Source organism: Rhinopithecus bieti, unplaced genomic scaffold, assembly GCF_001698545.2.
Source record: "Rhinopithecus bieti isolate Rb0 unplaced genomic scaffold, ASM169854v2 scaffold_1583, whole genome shotgun sequence".
Taxonomy (NCBI): domain Eukaryota; kingdom Metazoa; phylum Chordata; class Mammalia; order Primates; family Cercopithecidae; genus Rhinopithecus; species Rhinopithecus bieti.
The window spans coordinates 793770-818281 of NW_016803645.1; the positions used below are offsets into that span (position 1 = coordinate 793770).

Genomic DNA, 24512 nt, shown 5'->3' on the forward strand with positions numbered 1-24512 from the left:
ATCTATATGAGTCTTTTGCCAACTTTAAATCAGATTGTTTGGGGATTTTTTTGTTTTGTTTTGTTTTGGGTTTTTTTTGGCTATTAAGTTGTTTGAGTTTCTTTCATGTTCTGGATAGTGACACCTTGTAAGATGCAGAGTTTGCAAAAATACTCTTTCCTATTCTGCAGGCTGTCTCTTCACTCTTACTGTTTCCTTTGCTTTGCAGAAGCTTTTTAGTTTAATGCAATCATGTTTGTCTATTTTTGCTTTTGTTATCTGTGCTTTTGAGGTTTTATCCCAAAACCCTCATCCAGTTCAATTTTATAAAGCATTTCCCCAATGTTTTCTTCTAGTATTTTCATAGTTTCAGGTCTTATATTTAAGTGTTTAATTCATTTAAAGTTGATTTTTATATATAGTGAGAGATAGGTAATTAGCTTAATTGTTCTGCATGTGGCTATTCGATTTTCCCAGTATCATTTATTCAAGAGGATATCCTTTCCCTGAAATCTGTTCTTGGCACCTTTGTTTAAAATCAAACAAAAATGTAAATCCATGGATTAATTTCTGGGTTTTTTTATTCGTTTATATTGTTTTATGTGCCTTTTTAAGGTCAATACCATGCTGATTTGGTTACTACAGCTCTTCAGTATATTTTGAAGTCAGGTAGTGTGATATCTTCAGCTTTGCTCTTTTTGCTCAAAATTACTTTGGTTATCTAAGGTCTTTTGTATCTCCATATGAATTTTAAGATTATTGTCTCTCTTTTTATAAAGAAAGTCATTGATATTTTGATAGGAATTGCATTGAATCTCTAGATCTCTTTAGGTGATATGGACATTTTTACAATATACCTCCTTCAATCCACAAACATGAGGTATCTTTGTTTATTTGTGTCTTCTTCAATTTTGTTTATCAATGTTTTATAAGTTTTATTGCAGAGGTTTAACTCTCCTAGTTTAACTTTATTTCTAGGTTTATTTTTGTAGCTATTGTAAATGGTATTGTGTTCTTGATTTCTTCTAGAAGAAATAGATTCCTAGACATGTACAGCTTACCAAGATTGACTCCTAAAGAAACAGAAATCCTGAACAGATGAGTAATAAGTAATACGATCAAAGTAATAATGAAAAGTCTACTGTTAAAGAAAAGCTCAGGGTATAATGATTTCACTGCTGAATCCTACCAAACATTTAAAGAAGAACCAATAACAATTCTACTCAAAATTATACCTCCCCAGAAAACAGGAGAGAATACTTGCAAACTCATTCTATGAGCCCAGCATTACCCTAATACTAAAACCAAACAAGGATTAAAAAAAGAAAGAAAGAAAACTAAAGGTCAATATACCTGATGAAGAAAGGTGCAAAAATCTCCAACAAAATACTAGCAAACTTAACAACACGTTAAAAAGCTTAGGTGAGATTCATCCCAGTGATGCAAGGATGGTTCAACATATACAAATCAATAACTGTGACACAGCACATCAACGGAATGAAGGACAGAAACCATATGACTATTTCAATAAATGCTGAAAAAGCATTGGGTAGAATGCAATGTTACTTTATGATAAATAAAACTCCACAAACTGGGTACAGAAGGAACATACTGCAATACAATAAAGGACATACAATGCAACCAACAGCTAACATTGTACTGAATGGGGAAAAGTCAGAACCTTTTCATCTAAGATATGAAATAAGACAAAGATGCCCACTTTCACAATTTTTATTTAACATAGTATGAGAAGTTTTAGCCAGAACAATTAGGCAACAGAAAGAGACAAAGAACATTCATATTGAAAAAGAGGAAGTCTAGTTGTCCCTGTTTGCAAACATGATCATATATATATAAAATCCTAAACATTCCACCAAAAAAACTGTTAGAACCAATAAATAAATTTAGTAAAGTTGCAGGATACAATATCAACATACAAAAATCAGTAGATTTTTTGTTTGTTTGTTTGTTTGTTTGTTTTTGTTTTGTTTTGTTTTGTTTTTTGAGACAGAGTCTTGCTCCGTTACCCATACTGGAGTGCAGTGGCACCATCTCAGCTCACTGCAACCTCTGCCTCCCAGGTTCAAGTGACTCTCCTGCCTCAGCCTCTTGATTACAGGTGTGTGCCACCATGCCTGGCTAATTTTTGTATTATTCATAGAGATGGGGTTTTGCCACATTGGCCAGGCTTGTCTGGAACTCCTGACCTCAAGTGATCTGCCTCCCCAAAAAATCAATAGTTTTCTTATGTCTGTCTTCTGATTTATTGATTCTCTCTTCAGTTGTGTCTAAGGTGCTATTGAATTCATTCATTGACATCTTAACTGTGATTGTTGTATTTTTCAGTTCTAAAATTTCTATTTTTAATTTCTTATTCTCTGTCATAATTCTCAATTCTAATTCTCTGGCTTATTTGTTATGACTTTGAAGATTTAAAGAATATTTTATTCTTTGATTACTCTGTTACATGATTTTCATGTAATCTCATGCCCTTACCTGCTTCTTGTGAATTTTAGTCATGTTTTCATGTCTCTTTGATTATTTATTTTTGACTGAATTCTTGAAATTTTATTTTATAAATAATTTTATGACCAGAATTGTGCTACTCTTCCTCCAAGGAAAATATAAGCTTATTTCCGGCAGGTGGCTAACAGCATTAGCAATTTAGGATAACATCAGCCAATAAGGGATTTAGTCCCAATAGAGATGAATCTGACCAAAAATCTTACTTCTAAGATGCTGTTCTCATTCCCTACCCAAAGCCTCATTAATTGCTAGACACCCTGGATTTCTGTGGTATTTGGACTCTATTTCTTATAATCCTAATTGTAATTGTCTAGCAAAAGCTCTTCTCAGCTTCTCAGCTTCTCAGCTTCTTAATTGTATCTCCTGAAATCAGTAGATATCCCTAGTGAAAAACCTACGATCACTTTTGTAGGTTTCTGTCTTTTGTGAGATCGTGGCCTCAGAATTCTTCCTTGCATTGTTAGATCTTTAAGCAGATTATTTCTGGTGTAAGTTTTCTAATTCTCATAAAATATTAATCTAAATTACCTACCATCTACTAACAAAAGCTAAACTGCCCTCTCCTAACTTCTGTACCATAGTCTAGAAACATGTTGATATCTCTCTAACATTAACATTTTAAAGGAAAAAAATGCACTCTCTTGTTTTTGTGTCTCCTTAAAACCTGCTCTTTTCTTAATTTTCTTTGTAGCCAGGTTACGCAAAATAAAAGCCTGTAACTGCTCCACTCATGCCTTCATTCCCCATTCACTCTTTAACCACTGGGGTCTTACATCCATCATAGCTCACAAACTGAAGGTATTGGGCCCACTCCCTATAAAACACAATCTAACCAAACATCTCTTATTCCTACAAGTAACATTTTAATTTTTAAAACACCCTAAACAGGAAACCAGTGTCATTTTAATTTTAAGTTTTCTTATCATTGAATTTGAATCTCCTTTCATTTTTTAAGCAATATTTTTATTCACTTTGCTTAAATTCCATATCAGTCATCCTAGGTTATAAACTCCCAAGGACTTCTAATGTCGCTCTCATTTAAAACCAGATATATGGAGAGGCTTCTATCAGGATTATGCTCTAATTTCATCCCCTAGAGGAACACAAGGGTTCTATCAGAATAACCCTAGAATTTAGTGTTAAATGCAGAGCTGTTTGAATCATGATAACTACTGTTCCATAGCTTACCCTTGAAATGGTATATAGCCTTACCTCAAAGGCAGTTCACTTTCAGCCTGTTATACCACCTTCGGCAACATGTGTCAGTGAGCTAAAGTGTGCCACAAAGAACCAGAAGCCAGGAGATTTGGAATCTATTTGTCCACAGAAGAAGGTGGTGCAATCTAAAGGGAAGACAATGATTGTCAAATTAAGAAACTTTTACTTTATGTCCCTATGTTGCCATTTGCTAGTTGTATGACATTAATTAAACTCATTTACCTTTCTGAGACTTTTTAAAATCACATAATATGAGAATAATCATTTGGGCCCCAAATAAGTGGTTGTAGGTATTTTTGTTACTGTAAACTCTAAAATTCCCTGCTCTCACTCCCATCACCCTGTTCATTTCTTTTCTTCATATTTGGCAAAACCGTTTATGCTCTGTCTTTCCGCATGGTGTTTAGGTATAGTATCTTATAAAGACACTACATGTGTAAAAGAGAATTAAAAAGAAATTGATATGGGAGATGCATGGATATAGTAATAAAATAAATGCCTGAAATAAATCATAATGTATGAAGTTTGAGAGATATGAAGAAACAAAGAGACCCTGAATGTTTCTGAAATGTAATTGAATCTGGAGAGTAGCAGGGTCATATGGGATTCATTTAACATTAGAAAGTTTGGGGTAAAAATAAAACAGTAATTCTTTGAGTGAGGGAGTGGGGAGCAACAGAAGGAAAAATAAGGGATTGATGAAGGGTCAAGATAAGTGGAAGAAAGAAAATGACAAACAGGTTAATACAAATGCTAGTCACTCCATAGCAAAACGTTAAGAAATTGCAACAACACAGGGAAGCTGGACATTAGGGGTCTTGCCTATGAAAAATGAGTAAATGAAGACAACTTCTTAGACACTAAAGAATCTCTAAGACATTAAGATAGTAAATTCTGGGATCATGAATGAAGTGATTAAACCAAAGAAGAAAACCTTCAATAAAATAAATTTGATAGAAAGTATAGAAGAGGCTAAGATGGAAATATTTATTATTCTATCTACTTCCTACCTAATTGAAATTGTATATTATAAAAATTAGCTAAATATATTTTAAAAGAAAAATAGTAGCCCAGTAATAATGAAAAAAATCAATTTTAATACGAATTTAAATACTTTACAATGCCCCAACCTATTTTATGATTCACGCACTTCTTTTTAATGTAATATACCCTAGAATGCTATAAATTCTTTTTTTTCTTTCTTTTCTTTCTTTCTTTTTTTTTTTTTTTTTTTTTTTTTTGAGATGGAGTTTTGCTCTGTTGCCTAGGCTGGAGTGCAGTGGCACAATCTTGGTTCACTGCAACCTCTGCCTCCCAGGGTTCAAACAATTCTCCTGCCTCAGCCTCCCAACTAACTGGGATTACAGGTGCACATCATCACACCCAACTAATTTTTTGTATTTTTAGTAGAGATGGGGTTTCACCATGTTGGCCAGGCTAGTCTCGAACTCCTGACCTCAAGTGATCTGCCTGCCTCGGCCTCCCAAACTGCTGTGATTACAGGTGTGAGCCACCGCTCCAGGATGAATGCTATAAATTCTTGTATTTGTGTGGAGTTTCTTAAACAGACAAGCTTAATATTTTCTAGTCTCTCTAAGATGTGTCTTTGAAAATATGTTTCTAGAAATCACTTCAATCCCTCTGAGCTGTGCTTTGAAATTCATCAAGTGCAGATGCTTTTTCAATAATCATAATGGAGAGGGGATAGCGGTGATGAGTAATTGTTTCACGTGCCAGGTACATTTGTTTTAAATAGTATTTCAGTATTAATATATCCTCTTGGATACCAGTAGGATGTATTAAGTGGAAGTAGTAAAGTAACATATGTCAGAATTATTTAAATATTACTGGCCAGGTACAGTGGCTCATGCCTGTAATCCCAGCACTTTGGGAGGCCATGAAGGGCTAATCACTTGAGATCAGGAGTTTGAGGCCAGCCTGGCCAACATAGTAAAACCCCGTGTCTACTAAAAATACACAATATTAGTCAGATGTGGTGGCAGGTGCCTGTAATCCCAGCTACTCGAGAGGCTGAGACAGGAGAATTGCTTGAATCTGGTAGACAGAGGTTGCGGTGAACCAAGATCATGCCACTGCACTCCAGCCTGGGTGATAGAGTAAAACTTCATCTAAAAGTAAATAAATAAATAAATAAATAAATAACTTTCAACAGAAAAATTTTAAAATAATTTGATTTAGCAGGAAATATACTTAATTCAAGGCAGTCAGTTCCTCTGTAGATCAGAGACATCTGCTCCACGGACTGGTCTTTCTGAACTGACAGTTCACACCTGATGTAACTCTCCCTTGCTAAATACATTCATGAATATCCCTCAAATTCCTAAGTCCCCACTGGCAACTTCCCTCCTGGGAGGCCCCAGGAAAGTCGTATTGCTTTCTGGATTATGCCAGATATCATTGTCATTGACTATTTCAAAACCTTTTATCTGCAAGGTAGGCCAAGTTAATACCAACCATCTTTTACTATCATGTGTATTCTATGATTGCCTTTTTGCTAGGCAAGTATTGTTCATTGCATCATCCTTTATCCATACATAAAAAGTGAATTGTCATAGTTCCAGCGTGATATAGTAAAGTTCTCCCTCTGACATTGTGAAACATTATCCCCAGGTGAAATTAAATTCATTGGCTGTCCAAATTTCTTTAAAGTATGATTAAATAGTTACCTTTAAGTAACCTAGTGTGTTTTGAAATATGAAAACCTGTTGTACTTTTTCCGTTAATAAGTAATTTAGGGTGAACTCAGAATTTCAATTGCCTCTGTAGTCAAGTGTCATAAATAAAATTCTGATTCATGATACAACATTATGCAGAAATAAAAGATATCAATTTGGTAATGTGCATCTAATCCAAATTGATTGTGTTCAGCCCCAGCATTTCAACCACTGAATTATCATTTATCTCTGCCTGTTAATAAACATTACAGGTTCTGTCATTGTGCTTTTAAACCTTTTGAGATTACTGTGTCAACCTTATGCACCTTCAAACGATAATGCTGCATAATGCTAATATTACCTCTTAATGCTAATATTGCCTCTCTGTTTTTACTATCCCAGGGATACCCTGTCATTCTGTCACATTGGGTGACAATGTATGTGGGAGAAAGTAAAATAGCCAAATATTCAGGGCTCCGCGAATCCTATGAATATGTTACAGGCCATCTGAAGCAAAGGTGGAGGGAGATACCATAAAATAAAATGAGTCTGCCAATGAACCATTCTTATTCAGCTGTGAGTCACCCCATCAATTCATGGAGAATCCAAGAAAATTGCATTAGAAACAAAACATTTTGGCTGATACAAGCCAATCACCATAGCAGGGCTGCACAGAGAACTCATCAGACAGTAGAAATGAGAACATACATAATGTGCTATTCATATGAAGTAAAAAAAAAAAAAAAGTCAAAAGATATAAATATTTGCACAAGAAATGGGCTAATAATTAATCGTCAAATGTCCCATATTGACTAGAGTTAGTTAACTAGGCTGAAAGTTAGTTAAACAGACTAAGTTAAAAACTTGAAGCTTAGAAGGGAGTTGGTGTGAGATATTTATCAGAAAAATCTGATACAATTTTTAAAAGGCTGAAATAAGTACCCACCAACAGGAGATATTAGAAACGAGATTTAATGAAGATGATGTTGAACTGTGCATGCAGAAGGAATAGCAACGAAAGAATAAGGATCTGCAGACTTTTCACGTAAGAGGAAACAACGTTTATGCTGCAGTTATTGAATTTAGAGAAACTAACCATGGAGGTGCACATATTCTTTGATCCTTGGTTATGTGTCCAGCACTGCACTGCTAACTAATGTGGACACACACAAAAGCAGAAAACCTATCTTCTGCCAAAACATGCTCAAAAATCTAGAGGAAGAAAGAATTCTAACAAACACAAAGTAGAGAAAGAAACTTAGCAGTGAACAAGCACTAAATTGTGTGTTGCAACCTACAAATGCTATAAATACAACAGAAAATAGAGAGTAAAGTAGGGTGCATCATTCTTGAAAGATGGCTTCACAAAATTGACTCCATTAATTTTAGGTGAAGACTAGATCCAGAGACATGGGCTGGAGAGCTTGGGAGCAGAGGACAGTTGGGTTATGGTACTATATCCCAGAGGAACTCTCTGCTAAATGAATGAATACCATTTTAAGGTAAACAAAAATATTCTTGGAATTATAGGAAAAGCAATAGAACTAGAAAAAAATAGAATTTGTTTTATGCAAAATGAATTAAAACAATAAGATTAAAAAGAAGCATAAATATGAATAAAATAGAACGAAAGATGGATCTACATGAAAAAAAGAAAAAAGTATGAGAAACTCAGAAAATAAACATATATATATGTTTATTTCTATATATATATATATAGAAGGCCTCAAATCCCTCCCATCCTTTCATAGATTACCTATTCCAAAAAGGAGAAAGAAAGAAAAGTTGTATGTTCTGTATTTATGTGTCACATGAGAAATAGAGACAAAACTCTTTTCACAAAACAAGCAAGAGACAAGTATCCCGGTCTGGTGATGGGGGAACTCAGCTGTTAGGACAACTGTTAGAAAACTCATTCTGTCCCAGAAGCTGGCTTGACTTCCTGCAGCACCTCTCAAAGTTTTGTCTGAACAGTGACTGGAGAATGCTGAAATTCTTGGAGCCTACACTTTGGCTGCTCAGTCCCAGAAGCTGGTTTGACTTCCTGCAGCACCAGTCCCTCCCAAGGGATTCACATGGGTGGTGTTGAGCACAGGAAAGTTGACTTTATACTCTAGTTTGCTGGGGACAGCCCAGTTTACACCTGCTTATGTGGCATACTTATTACACATCTCCAGAGCGTCTTGGTTTGGATAATAAATTATATGATCATGGTAGCTACAGGGCCAACGTAGAGTTACTGAGGGTAAAATCCTGGCACTGATATTTATTATATTAAATACCCCAATGCTCCTGTATTGAAGCTAGAGTTGGAATATAGCAAAATTCAGGAGAGGAACCATGCCTTTTGACTGATTCAGCTCCAGAAGGAAAAGACAGTTTTAATGCTGTGGGAGAAATAGAGGGAATGGCCACAAAGTGACCAGTCCTTCTGTAGTACAGGAATCCAGGAAGAGAAAACAGAATCTGGTCTGACACCTACTCCAGCATTCTAAAAGTGTGATTCCAGAAAAAGGAGGCTGTGATATTCTACTCAAGAGACAAAAATGAAAGAGCTGTGAGAGAGCTGGACTCTTCTGTCAAACTCACCAACTAAAGACCACCAGGGACACACCTGGAGTCAAAGGTGGGCTTATATGCTAATACCATGGGGAACGGGGTGGCAGGGGGTGAGGGGTCCTTAGAGATTTGGATTTACGTTACGTCTCCTCAGGGTTTAAGGAAGCACAATTTTGCTCTGGAATGGGTATTGTCAAAAAGTAGGGGTAGTTTAATAGTTGGATATTTTAATAATTTTTATCTAGGAGCAGGGCTAAATTTGCAGCAGACAGCCCTGTTAACTGGGAGGGGGAAAGCTGGTCATTTCTGTGCTATGTGCAGTGTTCTGATCCACAGTGAGCTATGACTGCGGAGGGCCTCAGCGCCTTGGGTCACTGAGCGATCCCTGTGGCGTTCCCTGGCATGTCGTGTTCAGCGCCCTGGCTGAGTAGCACCGGCCAACTCTCAGCTGACGACGGCGGCCAGGGCTGCTTTTGTCCTTCTCACCTGATGAGACCCCCGCCTGTGACCTCCCGAGGAGAATGTTGAGAGGCATGCAAGACCCCAGGGCACATTCACAGAGATTTCTCTCAAAAATTCAAAGGTAAGAGTGCCACCGTCTCTCAAAGATGGAAATTTAGCGCAAGGGATCCTCAAGATACAGCAGTCCAACACCCTTGTATTACGAATAAAGACACTGCATCCTGCAGGGATGTGGTGACGCCCATGAGGCGGCACTAACTCATTCTCAGGCCTCATTCTTTCCAACGTTGTCCCCGCTTTCCCCAAGCCTCGCGTTCAAGCCCATGGTGGATGCAGGAAACCTTAGCCCCAAATGAGCTGGGCCTTTGACGGGGTAAAAGGCATTTTACAAAAACTTCTTTCAGAGCTGCTTCTAGCAAGCACGTCAGTGATTTTCTCTACGGCCGAGGCAGAGAGTCTAATATTAATACAGAGAAGGCAGACTTACTCAAGTCCTTCTTTACTGCTTTCATTCTGCATTTTCCTCACCCATTCAACACTGACTGACTTTAGAGTTCATCAAGGATGGTCTTCATCCAGAAAAGGCAAAGTCCATAGAGCAAGAAGCCGAGCTCTACACAAGTAAGAGGGCCTGGAGTACAAGGTAAGGAGGCTCTGCCACCACATTTACCACCTGCGGGTTCCACGGGCCAGGTGGGGAAGGATGCTCCCCCGGGGTCTCCCTGCGCCATTTCACCACTCCCCATGGTGGAGTATTCAATCCGGAAAGCGGCCTTTTCTAGAGAGGCGAAGACCATTCCCCATTGAAGACTAGGGAAACTCAGGGCTTCAGGCCTCTCAGATCACATCACGTGCTACTGAAAGCAGCAGCAGCTGCAATCATGAAATCTTAGTGGAGACACTTGTGTGGGGAACATTCGAAGGTGAACCTACGTAGTGGAACCTTCCAAGGGGAACCTTTGGGAATCACAGAGAGCGAGCTATGGACAGACCCCGGAGAAAGCATTTGGTGGGCAGAGTGTGCAGGGTTTTCCTGTCCAGCACCCAGTCCCCTCTTGTGATGACAGCAACCTGATTTCCTTGGGAAACTGTCTCCTCCCACCTTTAATCCATGCGGTTCAGATGAAGCTGACTTGACTCCCTGGCTCTACAGGTGGGTACCTGACTCGGGCCTGACCATATAGGTAACTCCATCCCACTAGCCAGAGCAGTTGTCTCAAGGGTAGGCAAGAGATCCCAGACATGCTAACTGAACAGTTCCAGGACATTTTTTTTGCAAACTGCTAGCGTCAAAGCATTCTTTTGGCACCGTCCTTGACAATGGTAGAATGTTAACCTGGAACTGCTAAGGGTCATCATGTGGAGGCAGCCAGTCTGGGCTTGAGGCCCATATGTGTAAAGTAAAGCGGAAAGATTAAATGAATAAATACCAAGTCCTCACACACCCTAAACCTAGAGTCAACTATACCTGAAAAAAGTCCCTAGAATGTTCAGAATATACAGATTTTTAAAATAGCCTTTTTGGTTGCTTGTTTAAGCCGATTTGAGTTGTTTCTAGCTTAAAACAGAAAATAAAAAAGAAATAAATTGAAAATACAAAGGCAAAAGTGGAAATTATCAAGGGCAAGCCTGTCATCTATCCTCAATAAAAATGTAGCATCCTATATTTAGACTGGGGCTATGAAACAATTTTTTTAATTTGCTGACAGAGAAAAATTGAAAGATGAGAAATTAACATTTATTAAATTTCTACTGAAGAAGGATAAAAAAACCCCCATCTTCTACTACATCCTAGTTGTGCAAAGATAAATAGTTTATCTTATGTGTAGCTATTCTCTTTATGACCCTCTATCTACTAATAAGTAGATAAAAATTTAACTGTGAATCCACTTCAGTTTGAATTTACTCTATTATGTTAATATAGTTAGTCCCATTTAAAGGAAATGCTCTTCCAATTTTGAAACCTAAGTTATCGCTGAGTGTAGAGAGAATGTACGGCTAAGACACTTCCATGGCAGCAGGGTAGTGTCAGTTGTTCTGGGGAGTGACTTCTGTTTCCTCTGGACTAACACTAGGAGTTGAAACATGAAGCTGAAGTGATGTCTGAGCTGGCCTCTCTCTGGTGATGTCCCTGCTGGCACAGGGCCATCTAGGCTTCCTCTTCCTTTGCTCCACATGGGTGTAGGAGAGTTTGTCAGTCTGCTCTCAACATCCCAGATGAGCAGAAGGGAAAGACCTTATGCCATGGGGGTCTCCCTTCTCTTATTTAAACTATCTTCTCCCTTCTGGGCCAAAGTACAAAGTGGGGAAATCAGGAGTTTTTACTTCTTCCCACAGACCCTAGAACTGGAAAGAGGACAGGCTTTTTGGCTGTTTGTTTGTTTGTTTGTTTGAACTTTATCTATGCCATAATTTCCTTTCTAATTCCAGGTAAGCCCTAGTGGTGGACAAGCTCTCTCTCTCCTGCACTATATAGGACAATGCTGTTTATTGAGAATTTCCATTGACTGTAGAAGGAGAAAAAAGCAATGTGGAAGAACAAATCATTTTCTCACTGCAATAGTTGGCCTGGGAAAATGACTCTCTTGCTGCATAACCTTATTTTGATTGCCTTTTCTCTCTGCCTTTCAGCTGTAACAAATCCCAATATCACTTTAGGCAGACGAATGCCGAGGTGAGCCAGGGCAAAGGTCTGGCACTTGGTAAAACACAAAAGGAAAGCTCATTGGATGTTTAAATCCACACTTCCATTGCACTGCAGAGTGGCTATTGTGAAGGCATTTTCACATGTTATCTTAATTAATTTTCTCTATGCTCCAATGTTTTTTGAAAATAATGAACAATAGCCGTACAAGATAGATATTATTGCTTTTCCATTAATGAGAAGATTAATCTCGGTAAAGATAAGAAAGTTATACCAAGCCATAATGTGGTAGAGCCACATTTGAATTTAAGTTTACATTTAAATCAAAATCCACATTAATAAAGATTGTATAAAAGCCAGGAAAAAGGGCTAATACATTTTATGAATCAAATTTATACAGTTTCCAACAGGAATATGTCCAAGATTGGAATCAACTCAAATAAAATAGAACAGACATAAATGTACAGTGAGAATTTAGTTTTAAAATTAATTTGCATATGAGAAGGATGGAGAAGATGAGGTTTGATAGCAGCTCACATGGAATGGGTGTTGGCAGTGGCAGTTAGTGAACTACAAGCTCTGTATGAGCCATCAATCTAATATGAGTGCTAAAAAGAATAAGTTGAGGGAGCAGCATTGGAGAAATAAAGATGGCCTGAGAGTGTTTTCTGAGTCTGGGATTTTTTAAGGTAATTTCAACTTTTATTGTAGATTCAGACAGTATACGTGCAGGTTTGTTACATGGGTGTTTGCATGACACTGAGGTTTGGGGCACAAATGATGCTGTCACCCAGGTAGTGAGCATAGTACCCAAAAGGTAGTTTTTCAGCCCTTGCCCTGCTTCTTCTCTCCCTGCTCTAGGATCTTCTCTCCCTACTCTGGTAGCCCCCAGTGTCTGTGGTTCCCATCTTTATGTCCACAAGTACCCAATGCTTAGTTCCCAGTTATAAGTGAGAATAGGCAGTATTTGGTTTCCTGTTCCTGAATTAAATTGCTTAGGATAGCAGTCCCCAGCCACATCCATGTTGCTGCAGAGGATATGATTTCGTTCTTTTTTATGATGGTGTAATATTCCATGGTGTAGATGTACCACATTTTCTTCATCCAATCCACCATCGATGGGCACCTGGGTTGATTCCATGTCTTTGCTATTGTGAATAGCACTGCAGTGAACATACAAATGCATGTGTCTTCTTCGTAGAACCATGTATTTTCCTTTGGATATATACCTAGCAATGGGATTGTTGGTAGTTCTGTTTTAAGTTCTTTGAGAAATCTCCAGACTGCTTTCCATAGTGGCTGAACTGATTTACCTTCCCACCAGCAGTGTATAAGTGTTTCTTTTCTCCACAGCTTCACCAGCATCTGTTATTCTTTTTACTTTTCTTAGTAGCCATTCTGATTGGTGTGAGATGGTATTTCATTGTGATTTCAATTTGCATTTCTCTGATAGCGATGTGGAGCATTTTTTTCATATGTTTATTGGCTGCTTATATGTCTTCTTTTAATAAGTGATTGTTCATGTCTTTGCCCATTTTTTAATGGAGTTATTTATTCGTTCTTTTTTTTTTTTTTTTTTTTTTTTTTTTTTTTTTTTTTTTTTTTTTTTTTTGCTTGTTCAATTGTTTAAGCTTTTTATAGATTCTCTGGATACTAGACCTTTCTTGTATGGCTAGTTTTCAAATATTTTCTTCCATTCTATAGATTGTCTGAATATTCTGTTGCTAGTTTCTTTTTCTTGAGACCTATTTTAATGGAGGAGCTTCACTTAAGTAGGTCTCACTTGTCAATTTTTGTTTTTGTTGCAATTGCCTTTGAGGACTTAGTCATAAATTCTTTCCCAAAGCCAAAGTCCAAAATGATATTTCCTAGGTTTTCTTCTGTGATTCTTATACTTTGAGGTCTTATGTTTACATCTTTAATCTATCTTAAAGTAAGGGTTCACTTTCATTCTTCTGCATACGGCTAACCAGATATCCCAGCACTCATTTATTGAATTGGGAGTTCTTTCCCCATTGCTTACTTTTGTCAACTTTGTTGAAGATCAGGTGGTTGTAGGTGTGTGGCTTTATTTCTGAGTTCTCTATTCTGTTCCATTGGTCTATGTGTCTGGTTTTGTATCAGTGACATGCTGTTTTGGTTAGTGTAGCTTTATACTACAGTTTTAAGTCAGATAATGTGATGCCTCTGGCTTTGTTCTTTTTGCTATTTGGGCTCTTTTTGGTTCCATATGAATTTAGAATAGTTTTTTCTAATTCTGTGAAAAATTACATTAGAAGTGTGATAGGATTAGCATTGAACTATAGATTGTATTGGGCAGTATGGCCACTTTAATGATATTGATTCTTCTAATCCATGAATATGGAATGTTTTTCCATTTATTTATATCACCTATGATTTCTTTCAGCAGTATTGTGTCATTTTCCTTGTAGAGATCCTTTACCTCCTTGGTTACACAGCAAGAGAAACTAGAAAAACAACAACAAGCTAACCCCAAAGCTAACAGAAAAAACAAATAACTAAAATTGGAACAAAAATGAATGAAATTGAGAACCAGAAATCCATACAAAGAATCAACAAAACCAAAATTGGCTCTTTGAAAGGAAAACAAGATTGATAGACTACTAGATAGATTAACAAAGAAAAAATAAGAGAATATCCAAATAAGCACAATGAGAAATTATAAAGGTGACCTTACGACCAATCCCACGGAAAGATCTTCAGAAACTTTTATGAACACCTCTATGCTCACAAACTAGAAAATCTAGAGGAAATGGATAAATTCCTGTAAACACACAACCTTCCAAGATTGAATTAGGAAGAAATTGAAACACTGTAACAGACCAGTATCAAATTCCAAAATTGAATTATTAACAAAAACCTACCTATCAATATAAGCCCCAGACCAGATGAACTTATAGCTGAACTACCAGAAGTACAAACAAGACCTGATACCAATTCTATTAAAACTATTCCAAAAAAATTGAGGAGCAGGACCTCTACCCTAAGCCATTGTATGAAACCAGCATCACCCTGATACCAAAACCTGGCCAACAAACTATAAAAAAGGAAAACTGCCAGCTAATATTACTGCTGAATATACCTGCAAAAATCCTCAACAAAATATTGGCAAACCAAATGCAGCAGCACAACAAAAAGTTAATTCACCAGGATCAAGTAGGCTTCATTCTTGGGAGGCAAGGTTGGTTCAACATATGCAAATCAGTAAGTGTTATTTACCACATAAACAGAATTACAGACAAAAACCATATGATCATCTCAACAGACATGGAAAAAGTTTTAATAAAATGCAGTATCCCTTCATGATAAAAAAAACCTTTAACAAACAAGGCACTGAAGAAACACACCTCAAAATAATGAGCCATCTAATTACAAACCACAGCCAGCATCACACTGAACATGCAAAAGCTGGAATCATTCCTTTAAGTGAAACAATACAAGGACACTTGCTCTACCATTTCTATTTAACATAATGCTAGAAGTCCTAGCCAAGAGCATTCAGGCAAGAGAGGGAAATAAAAGGCACCCAAATAGGAAAAGAGAAGTCAAACCGTTTCTCTGCACTGATGACAGCATTCTATACCTACAGAACACCAAAGACTCTGCCAAAAGGCTCCTAATACTGATAAATGGCTTCAGTTTCAGGATACAAAATCAATATACAAAATCAGTAGCATTTCTATACACCAATAACATTCAAACAGAATTAAACAAAAATGGAATCTCATTTACAAGAGCCATACACAAAAAAATACCTAGGAATATGTCTTCTGGATTTTGAAGGCCCATTCTTTCAGGGGAATTGGAACATGATTGATGACAGCATGTTTTAGGAAGGCAAATTGTAACTCAGTGTAGAGAAACACTTCACGCCAAATAGCAAATGGGTACTTGGTAAAGGTGTGGGATTCTCACACAGAAATCAGCTGGGCAGAGGCTAAAGAAACATCTGTGCTTCTATAACACATACACATCACTAAGATAAATTCAACCAATTCAGTAGAAAAGCAGCATATTGGCTGGAGACTTTCATGTTGCCCCTCAGACCCATTCTCCTCCTTTCTCCACCCTGTTCTGGGCCTGTAAGGATCATAGCAGCAGGTTCCCTGGTCCCTGTGGCTCCTGGGGGGTCAAACCACGGAAACACTGGCAGGAGATGAGAGGGAAGACAAAGACTGAGGTCAGAGAGTTTATCTTTCCCATCCCCTTACACCTCTTTCCTGATGGGGCCACCTGAGGCTGACTGCATCCTGCACAGCTCCCATTACAACCTCTGGTCGCCTCCCCAGGGATCGAATCAGGGCCGTTACCACTCCCTTCCTTCACACCTTCCAGCCTAAGAGTGTAACGAGTAGCAGCACTGTTACCTGCTTTGGGATCTGGCCCACAACTTTGTAAATCATCTTTTTATTAAAATCTCCTCCAATTCCTCCGTGTGGGTGTGCTGCTTGTTTCCTTCTGGGACCCTAACTGATTCAATCCACGACTTTGAGGCCCCTCACATTAAGAAGAAATGCAAACGGCATCTCAGCCATCTAGGAAGAGAAGACTCGACAGCAGGATTAATTGTGAAAATGCCAAACAAAACCAAAGGGATATCATCGCACACTCGCCAGATTGGCAAAAGTTAAAAAACACTTGATAGTAACACATTTTGGCAAGAATGTAATAGTGGGAACTCTCACAAACCAATGGTGGGAGTGTAATTGGATACAAACACTTCAGAAAATAATTTGACATTTCCTAGAAAAGTTGAAAATGTGCATAACTTATGATCCAGCTATTTCACTGGCAGGCATAGACCAGAATGTACATCCTAGTGATGTTTATAACAGAAAAAATCCTGGAAATAAACAACCCAAATGTCCCTGGAGAGAAGAATAGATAAATACATCATGGTATACTCATAAGATGAAATATTCTCTGGAAATGAAAAATAAATAAATAAACTCACCTGTATTCCCAGCACTTTGAGAGGCTGAGGCAGGCGGATCACTTGAGGTCAGGAGCTCGAGACCAACCTGGCCAACATTATGAAAGCCCGTCTTTACTAAAAAATATATAACAAATAAATAAATAAATAAATAAGCCAGATGTGGTAGCATGTGGCTGTAGTCCCAGCTACTTGGGAGGCTGAGACAGGAGAATCGCTTGAACCTGAGAGGCGAAGGTTGCAGAGAGCCGAGATCGCGCTACTGCACTCCAGCCTAGGCGACAGAGCGAGACTTTGTCTCAAAAAAAAAAAGAAAAGAAAAAAATTAATAAGATAAAGCTACACACATCAACATAGCTGATGATGTTCTAAACACAATGGTGAAAAACTAAAGCAATTTGCAGAACATCTTCAGTATGATTCATTCATAAAATGGTCAAAGGTGTGCAAAGCAAAATGAGACTCTGTTTAAAGGATGTGGTAAATCTGCAAAAACAAGCAGAGGAGTAGTAGACAAAAAAATTCAAGATGTTGTTTACTTCTGATATTCGGGGGTTTGTGGAGGAATACCCAGGGACTCTCTGAGGATTGGTCTATCTCATAAGCTAGGAGGTATTTGAATTATTGTTTTACTTTATATTTGTGACATACATTTTAAATATTCTTTTTGCATGTATTCCAATTTTAACAAACTATTAAAGAAGAAGTCAAAAAAGCCCACAATAAAAACTTAAGTATGATATTAACTAACAGATTAAAAGAAAACCATGACACTGTTTGTAGTATTTTCATGCTGCTGCATGATAAATTACCACAAACTTAGTGGCTTAAAACATCCCACATATATTATCTCCCATTTCCTGGACACATCTCTCCTGGATGCCCTCCCACAAGGGTAAAGCCTCAGAGATTTTCTCCATGTCCCCAATTTTTTCTGGGCTCTGTCTATTTTTACCTGCCACTGCCTATTTTCTTTACTGTACGTATCACTGTCTGCAGTTACTTGTTCGCTTATTAATTATCTGTGCCTTCCCCACCTACAGACTAAAAGCTCTGTGAGGACAGGGGCTATGAAAAGGATAGTTTGCTCACCCTGGTATTCCCCCAGCCTCCCCACATGGCAGAGGCCACGTGGACTGTGAGCAGAAGTGACTTGTGTCACTTCTGGACCAAATTATTAAGAGCCAAGGTGTCTTCTTCATTGCAATTTTCCCCTGCTGCCATGACTGTTTGGAACTGCCTTTTTCAGATGGTACAACCCCAGGAGAAGGAGGGCTTCCAACCTGCACCAGATTTCCGTGAGCAAGAAGTACATATTTTGTCATGTTATGCCAGGAAGATAAAAAGCTCAGTCTGATTCCTATAGTACTCCACATCCTAGTTTGACTTTTTTTGTTGTTTTCTTCATCATTTTACCTTCAATATTTAGAATAGTGTCTAGGACATCATGAATGCCCACTGAGAGTTGTTGAAAGAAGGAAAGATGGGAAGAATAAAGGAAGGGTGGGAGGGAGGGAAAGAGGAAGAGAGAGAGGGAAGGAAGGAGGGAGGGAAAAAAGAGAGAGAAAAGAAGAAGGAAAGAAAGAAAAGGGGACGGAGGGAGGGAGGAAGGAACGGAGAAGAGAAAGAAATTGCTAGTGAGGAAATTTAACATGAAAGGAGATACACATGCTTACATAGGGCCTTCTCCTTCCCCATGTGTACTGTGACATACTCCAATTTGTAGCCATGAGACCTGACTACCGGGTCTGCCACTTACTAGGCATGTGACCTTGGCCAAGTCACTCACCTCTCTGATTCTCCTCATCTGTAAAATAGGGATAACAGCACAGGAGTACTGAATTTTTCCGAAAAATGCCCTCTTCTTATTTACCTCATTGTTAAATGTATTCAGCATTTGAATGTGAAGTGCTACAGCATGTTATATACGCATTTTAGTGTCTAGTGCTCATACTTCATTTTTAGAATCTTAAATTTTAAATTGACCTGACTCTGTAACTACTTTGCAAAGTTGTTTGGACAATAAATGTGTAAAAATTCTCCAAATGCTTTACAAACTGTAATTTAATATATAAATAGGAAGCATTATTGCAGTTCAACTTCCTTGGGCTTTGCTTTGGGCTAAATCTATTAAACAGAAAATGATTATACACACTAATATTGGTTAGTAAAGAGATAAAAGAATGAGAAAAAGTCATAATGAGTATATTTCTATATGGAGATATATATATTTAGTCTAACCACAACTAAATCAAGGCTATGTCTTATGTGGTTATTAGTAATAAAATTATAGGTGTTGATCATCTAAAAATGGCTATAACATGGAAGTAACAATATTATACTTAAGAATAGCTTGTATTTTTTTTCAGGCCCTGTGTTGTCATTCCCAAGAAGGGATGGCAGAGATTGGAGCGATGAGGTGTAAGAGTATTGGCCTAAGCAAAGTCATTAGCAGAGCCTGAGCTGGGAGCCCAGAGGGCTGGCACAAGTCCTAGGCATAACATCTGATCTCTTCTCCTATTACTAAGGAAATTAGAAGCTGAAGAAACCCAGGGACACATTCTGTAAAGATTAGAGAACACTCTTCCAGTTGAAAAAAAACCAGAAGTTGCTCCAATAAATGTGTGGGGAACCACATCAGAGACACTGTTTAAGAAAGAAAGTTGAGTTCTAAAGAGTAGTCTGAACTACACTTCTGAAATTAGTCAATCGATTCACAAATACACCTTCATATCTGTCCTGTGTCCAATATGGTAGCTTAATAATAGAAGAACTGAAACCTTCCTGAATTCCCATAATAGAAGAACTGAAACCTTCCTGAATTCCCAATGACACATCTTTCTTTTTTTTTTTTTTTTTTTCCAGACAGTGTCTCACTCTGTCACCCAAGCTGTTGTGCAGTGGCACTATCTCGGCTCACTGCAGCCTCAACCGACCTGGGCTTAGGAGATCCTCCTACCTCAGCCTCCTGAGTAGCTAGGACTCTAGGTATGCACCACTAAGCCTGACTAATTTGTTTATTTTTTCTATTTTTTGTAGAGACGGGGTCTTGCCATGTTGCCCAGGCTGTATCCTAAATTATCAGGTTATCAGTGTTAAGTTGAGTAATGAAATGTGTTATATATTGGGTTCACATATTTTAAAATCTTGTTTCATATGTATTTATTCAGCACTCACTGATGAATAAATTAGACACAAATCACATAAATCAACAGAAATCATAAGTTTACACATACTCTGTAAGCTTGAGTGTTCATGCAGTGGAGGAACCAATCCTCAACAGCTCCTCTCAGCCATGAGGCACAGTTATTTCTCACAAGATAAGACAAGCTTTCTTTTCACACCATTGTCATACACAAACATATTTTGCATTTTGCAGTCAGTTGGCCTCTGCTCTTCATTTTATAACTGCCTGATGGATTCTAGACCAGGCACAGGAGTGCTGAATTTTTCAAAAAAAAAAAAAAAAAAATGCCCGCTTTTAAGTTTACCTCATTAAATGTATTCAGCATTTATATGAAATGCTACAGCATGTTATATATGTACTTTGAGTCTCTAGTGCCCATAATTCATTTTTAGGATCTTAAACATTTTAAAATTGACCTGACCCTGTAAGGAAGAAGAGAAGAAGAGTAGAATCCAGTAGTTTTGAGATCTAAATTCTTCCATTTTCTGGATGGAATCAAGAAGAGTAGTAAACTTAAAAACAAACAAACAAACAAAAAAACTGAATCCACTTCAAAATTATCACATTTAATTTATTTGATGATAAAGCAGAATCTAAATTTGTGGTTCAAACTCAACTTGAGAATTAAGCTGCACAAGCAATAAGAGCACTGTTTTTGATGCTTTGGTAAAACTTTCTTTGCTGCTTACTAGTCTAAATTAATATCTAGTCTTACTTTTGAAAACGCTTAGATGGCCTTGAGTTCGGGGCTGTTGCTTCCCTGGGGCATGTAGACATTACCTTCGCATTTCCAGTATCCACAAATAGCTATTCACCTTTTCTTGAATAAAAGGTCACATACTCTTTTGTGGCTGTCCACCAAAGTCCAGTTTTCTGCCTGTGAAAACAGCTTCAGCTTTCAGCTCATTTGCAGATCTAGATGAAAAGTCAGAGATGAGCTCATTAAGCTCTTCTACATTTGGACGAATTCCCCCACTTCTCTGGGTTCTCTTTGATAATTCAGCTCTTAGGTGCCCCATAAGGAAGGGATCTTCCAGAAATCTATTACTACATTTTTACAGCATCAAAACTTTTTTTTCATATACAAGTAGAATTTTATCAAGGGAAAATAAGCCATCGAATTTTAAGAAAATGTTACGGAGTTCCAGTTATTATAGCAATAATTTTCAGATACAATAGCCATTATGAACAGGTTTTTTCGGTTACATTTACAGAGTTATCTTAGTAGTAGTAAGCATATGTTTTAAACTTTAGATTTCAGTAAATAAGTCCACATTTTGAGCTGAGATAACTTGTCCAACCAAATCAGTATTTAGGTATGTCCTATAATTTATCATTTACTTGTCAACTTTATTATCCCACAGTGAATGCCTGCCTCGGGGTGAGGGGCTTTTACTGGGCTTACTGGGGTGTTGTTGGATGGGGAAGGGGAATAAGCACCTTACAACTAAACCATCTTCCATCTCTTTCAGGAACCTCTTTTAGATCTAAACTGACAGGGAATGGTGGTGTTTTCTATGAAAAGCATGGCTATCTCCGGTTTTCAAACTAGCAAATCTGAGTCTACCCAGCAGAAAGTGGAGGGGCTCCTTGGTAATTGCCTGGACAACGTGGGCAGTAGAGACTGTCAAACCAGATTATCATGACTTCCGATTGGAATACGACCAGGATGCCCACATATTGGGTTTTATTTTTTTTCTTTTCAGAGACAGGGCCTTGCTTTGTCGCCCAGGCTGGAGTGCAATGGCACAGTCACAGCTCACTGCTGCTTCAACCTCCTAGTCTCAAGCAACCCTCTTGCCTCAGCTTCTCAAGTAACGGGGACCACAGGCATGTGCCACCACACCTGGCTAATTTTTGTGTTTTTTTGTAGAGAAGGGGGTCTTGCTATGTGGCAAAGCCTGGTCTGAAAATCTTGGTCTCAAGAGATCCTCCCGCTTTGACCTCCCACAAGTGCTGGAATTACAGGTACGAGCCACCATGCCCCAGCCTGTGCACACATCTGAAATTAACCAAATCGTCTACTAGTCTCTACTTGACAGACTTCTGTCCACAAAACATCCAAGACCGATTACAAAGGACAGCAAAAGGCAGCAACAAATCGTTAACATCTGCGACCTTAATTATATCATCTTAAAACTGGGCTCATGCCAATCTCAAAAGATTTTTTTGTTTTTTTTTTTTTTCAGATGGAGTCTCACTCTGTCACCAGGTTGGAGTGCACACAATCTCAGCTCACTACAACCTCTGCCCCCAAGGTTCAAGTGATTCCCCTGCCTCAGCCTCCCGAGTAGCTGCGATTACAGGTGCATGCCACCACACCCAGCTAATTTTTACATTTTTAGTAGAAACAGGGTTTCACCATGTTGGCCAGGATGGTCTCAATCTCCTGATCTCATGATCTGCCCACCTCAGCCTCCAAAAGTACTAGGATTACAGGCATGAGCCATTGTGCCCGGCCTCAAAAGGTTATTAAGACAATATTTTGCTGTCACTTTTGCTTACAGAAAACACTCAATAAATATTTGTTAAATAGATGACCCCAAAGTGCTAGCTTAAAGTTCATTTTTTCAGCTACCAATGGAAACCTAAGTATTTTGGCTCAAAGAAGCCGACATGTTAACACTTTGACACAATGTAGTTCATTTAAATTAGGTCACCCACTAAATTGTGTTGGAAAGGCCCTGGATATCATGTCCCAGCTAAGAAATCTGGAAATTACTGAGAAGAGAAATTTGTTATAAGGAGCTCTTCAACCAGGGTAGGCAAAAAGCAGCATTATGGCGAAGAGCAAGTTTTAAAAAAGAACCAAGAGCAAGGCCAAGCTTCTTCCAGATTATCTGGCCTATAGTGAGATTCAAACCATAAAACATTCTCAGGGTGAGTGACTCAGTTACAAACATTACAGTTCAAGGGAAAACGCAGATCCTGTGCCTGACTGCAAGCCTTCTTTGTGTTTTTTATTCTATCCTGCAGGAGAACTCTGCTATATAATTTATTCCATTCCTCCAGAGAGTTAATATGATGGCTACCTTCTTCAGACTGCATTAAAATTACCTTAAAGTATATTTTATCGTTATAGACCTTAGAAACTCCCATTGTTTCTAAATACTAAGTTTACTACTCATAATTTAGAACAAGGACAAAATGCCTTTGTTCATAGTTCCAGTCTGTCTTTCTGCCCTGGACTAACCAGTACCTGATTCCTGGAAAGGAAAGTCAGGCTGCTCTAGTTAATTATTTACTGTGAAGCATTTACATCACATGTCAGATAAAGGTTTATGCTGTCCACATAAATCTCTACAACATTCGGTGTCACATATCATAAAATATGAGACCAATTATTTTACATGTAGAAAGTTGTTCATTTTCCCCATTTCCTCAGTGCTTTGGGATGGGATGGGCGGTTTCTTTAACTCAAGGTTAAATGTGTTGGCATAACTTCGATAAAAATTGAACGTGTTGGCATAACTTAGATAAAAATTGGTGGTTGTCTGGCACACTTCCAGCATCAGAGGTAATCACACCACAGGTTTCTGTTTGCACCATTTTACATGATTACCTTTTGTCTATAGCATCCTTTATAAGTTTTTTGTTTTCATTTGTTTTGTAAGTGACGGGGGTCAGGGGGTGGAATCTTTAGTAACCTAGATCACCTTAGACTCCAGATGCCTTTTTAACCTTAGCTGTGGGTATGACATGCCCACTTGAGCAATGAAAACCATGTAGAGTGTTGGAGACAGTGTCACCTGCAGTGACTACTGAGAAGCATTGCAGACCCATAAACAGGCCTGACCAAACCTTTGCCCTCGCACAGCATCTGGAGACAAGAGCACACATAGGATAACAGAGCTAATGAGTGTCAACATCAAGAACAATAAGGTAGATAAAAATCTCATTCTCCCCACAGTGTGATCTTAGCACAATTGGGCTATATTTTACTCCCCAGAATTCAAAGTTTTGTTTTAAATTCTGCACATCACAGCCATACTAAATATCCCCTTAGACAAGACACAGAGCTGCTGAGTAAGACCCCTGCAAATCAGCAATGCTTTTTCATAAGACCAGCATCCATAATTTATATCTGCATACAATTAGCCTGTTTACATTTACACATTTTTTGCTTCCTTTTATGTGAAATATTCCACAGGATAGTTGGTAATGCATTCAGAATAACCTTTTTAAAATAAAGACTCCAGGACCAAACAGTTTATAAAATCCAATACCTAATAAATACTTCATATGAATAAAAAGTGTTTTCTTAATCAGAAACAGTATATTTTATTTGAGCTAGTCTTTCTTGCCTCC

At 38.1% G+C, this 24512-nt stretch overlaps 1 long non-coding RNA gene across 3 annotated transcripts in view; it reads right to left on the reverse strand.

Moving 5' to 3' along the window:
* The window catches only part of LOC108542097 (uncharacterized), a 114166-nt gene that overhangs the window by 64317 nt on the left and 25337 nt on the right, over window positions 1-24512 (reverse strand). For 2 of the 3 annotated variants that reach the window (XR_001889165.1, XR_001889163.1), the window contains exons 3-4: window positions 21020-21119; window positions 3718-3848 (exon numbers count right to left, since the gene is read on the reverse strand). This is a non-coding gene — a long non-coding RNA (uncharacterized LOC108542097). Of the gene's footprint in view, window positions 1-3717; window positions 3849-20925; window positions 21120-24512 lie in introns of those variants that run through there. The other variant, XR_001889161.1, reaches the window with a different exon arrangement.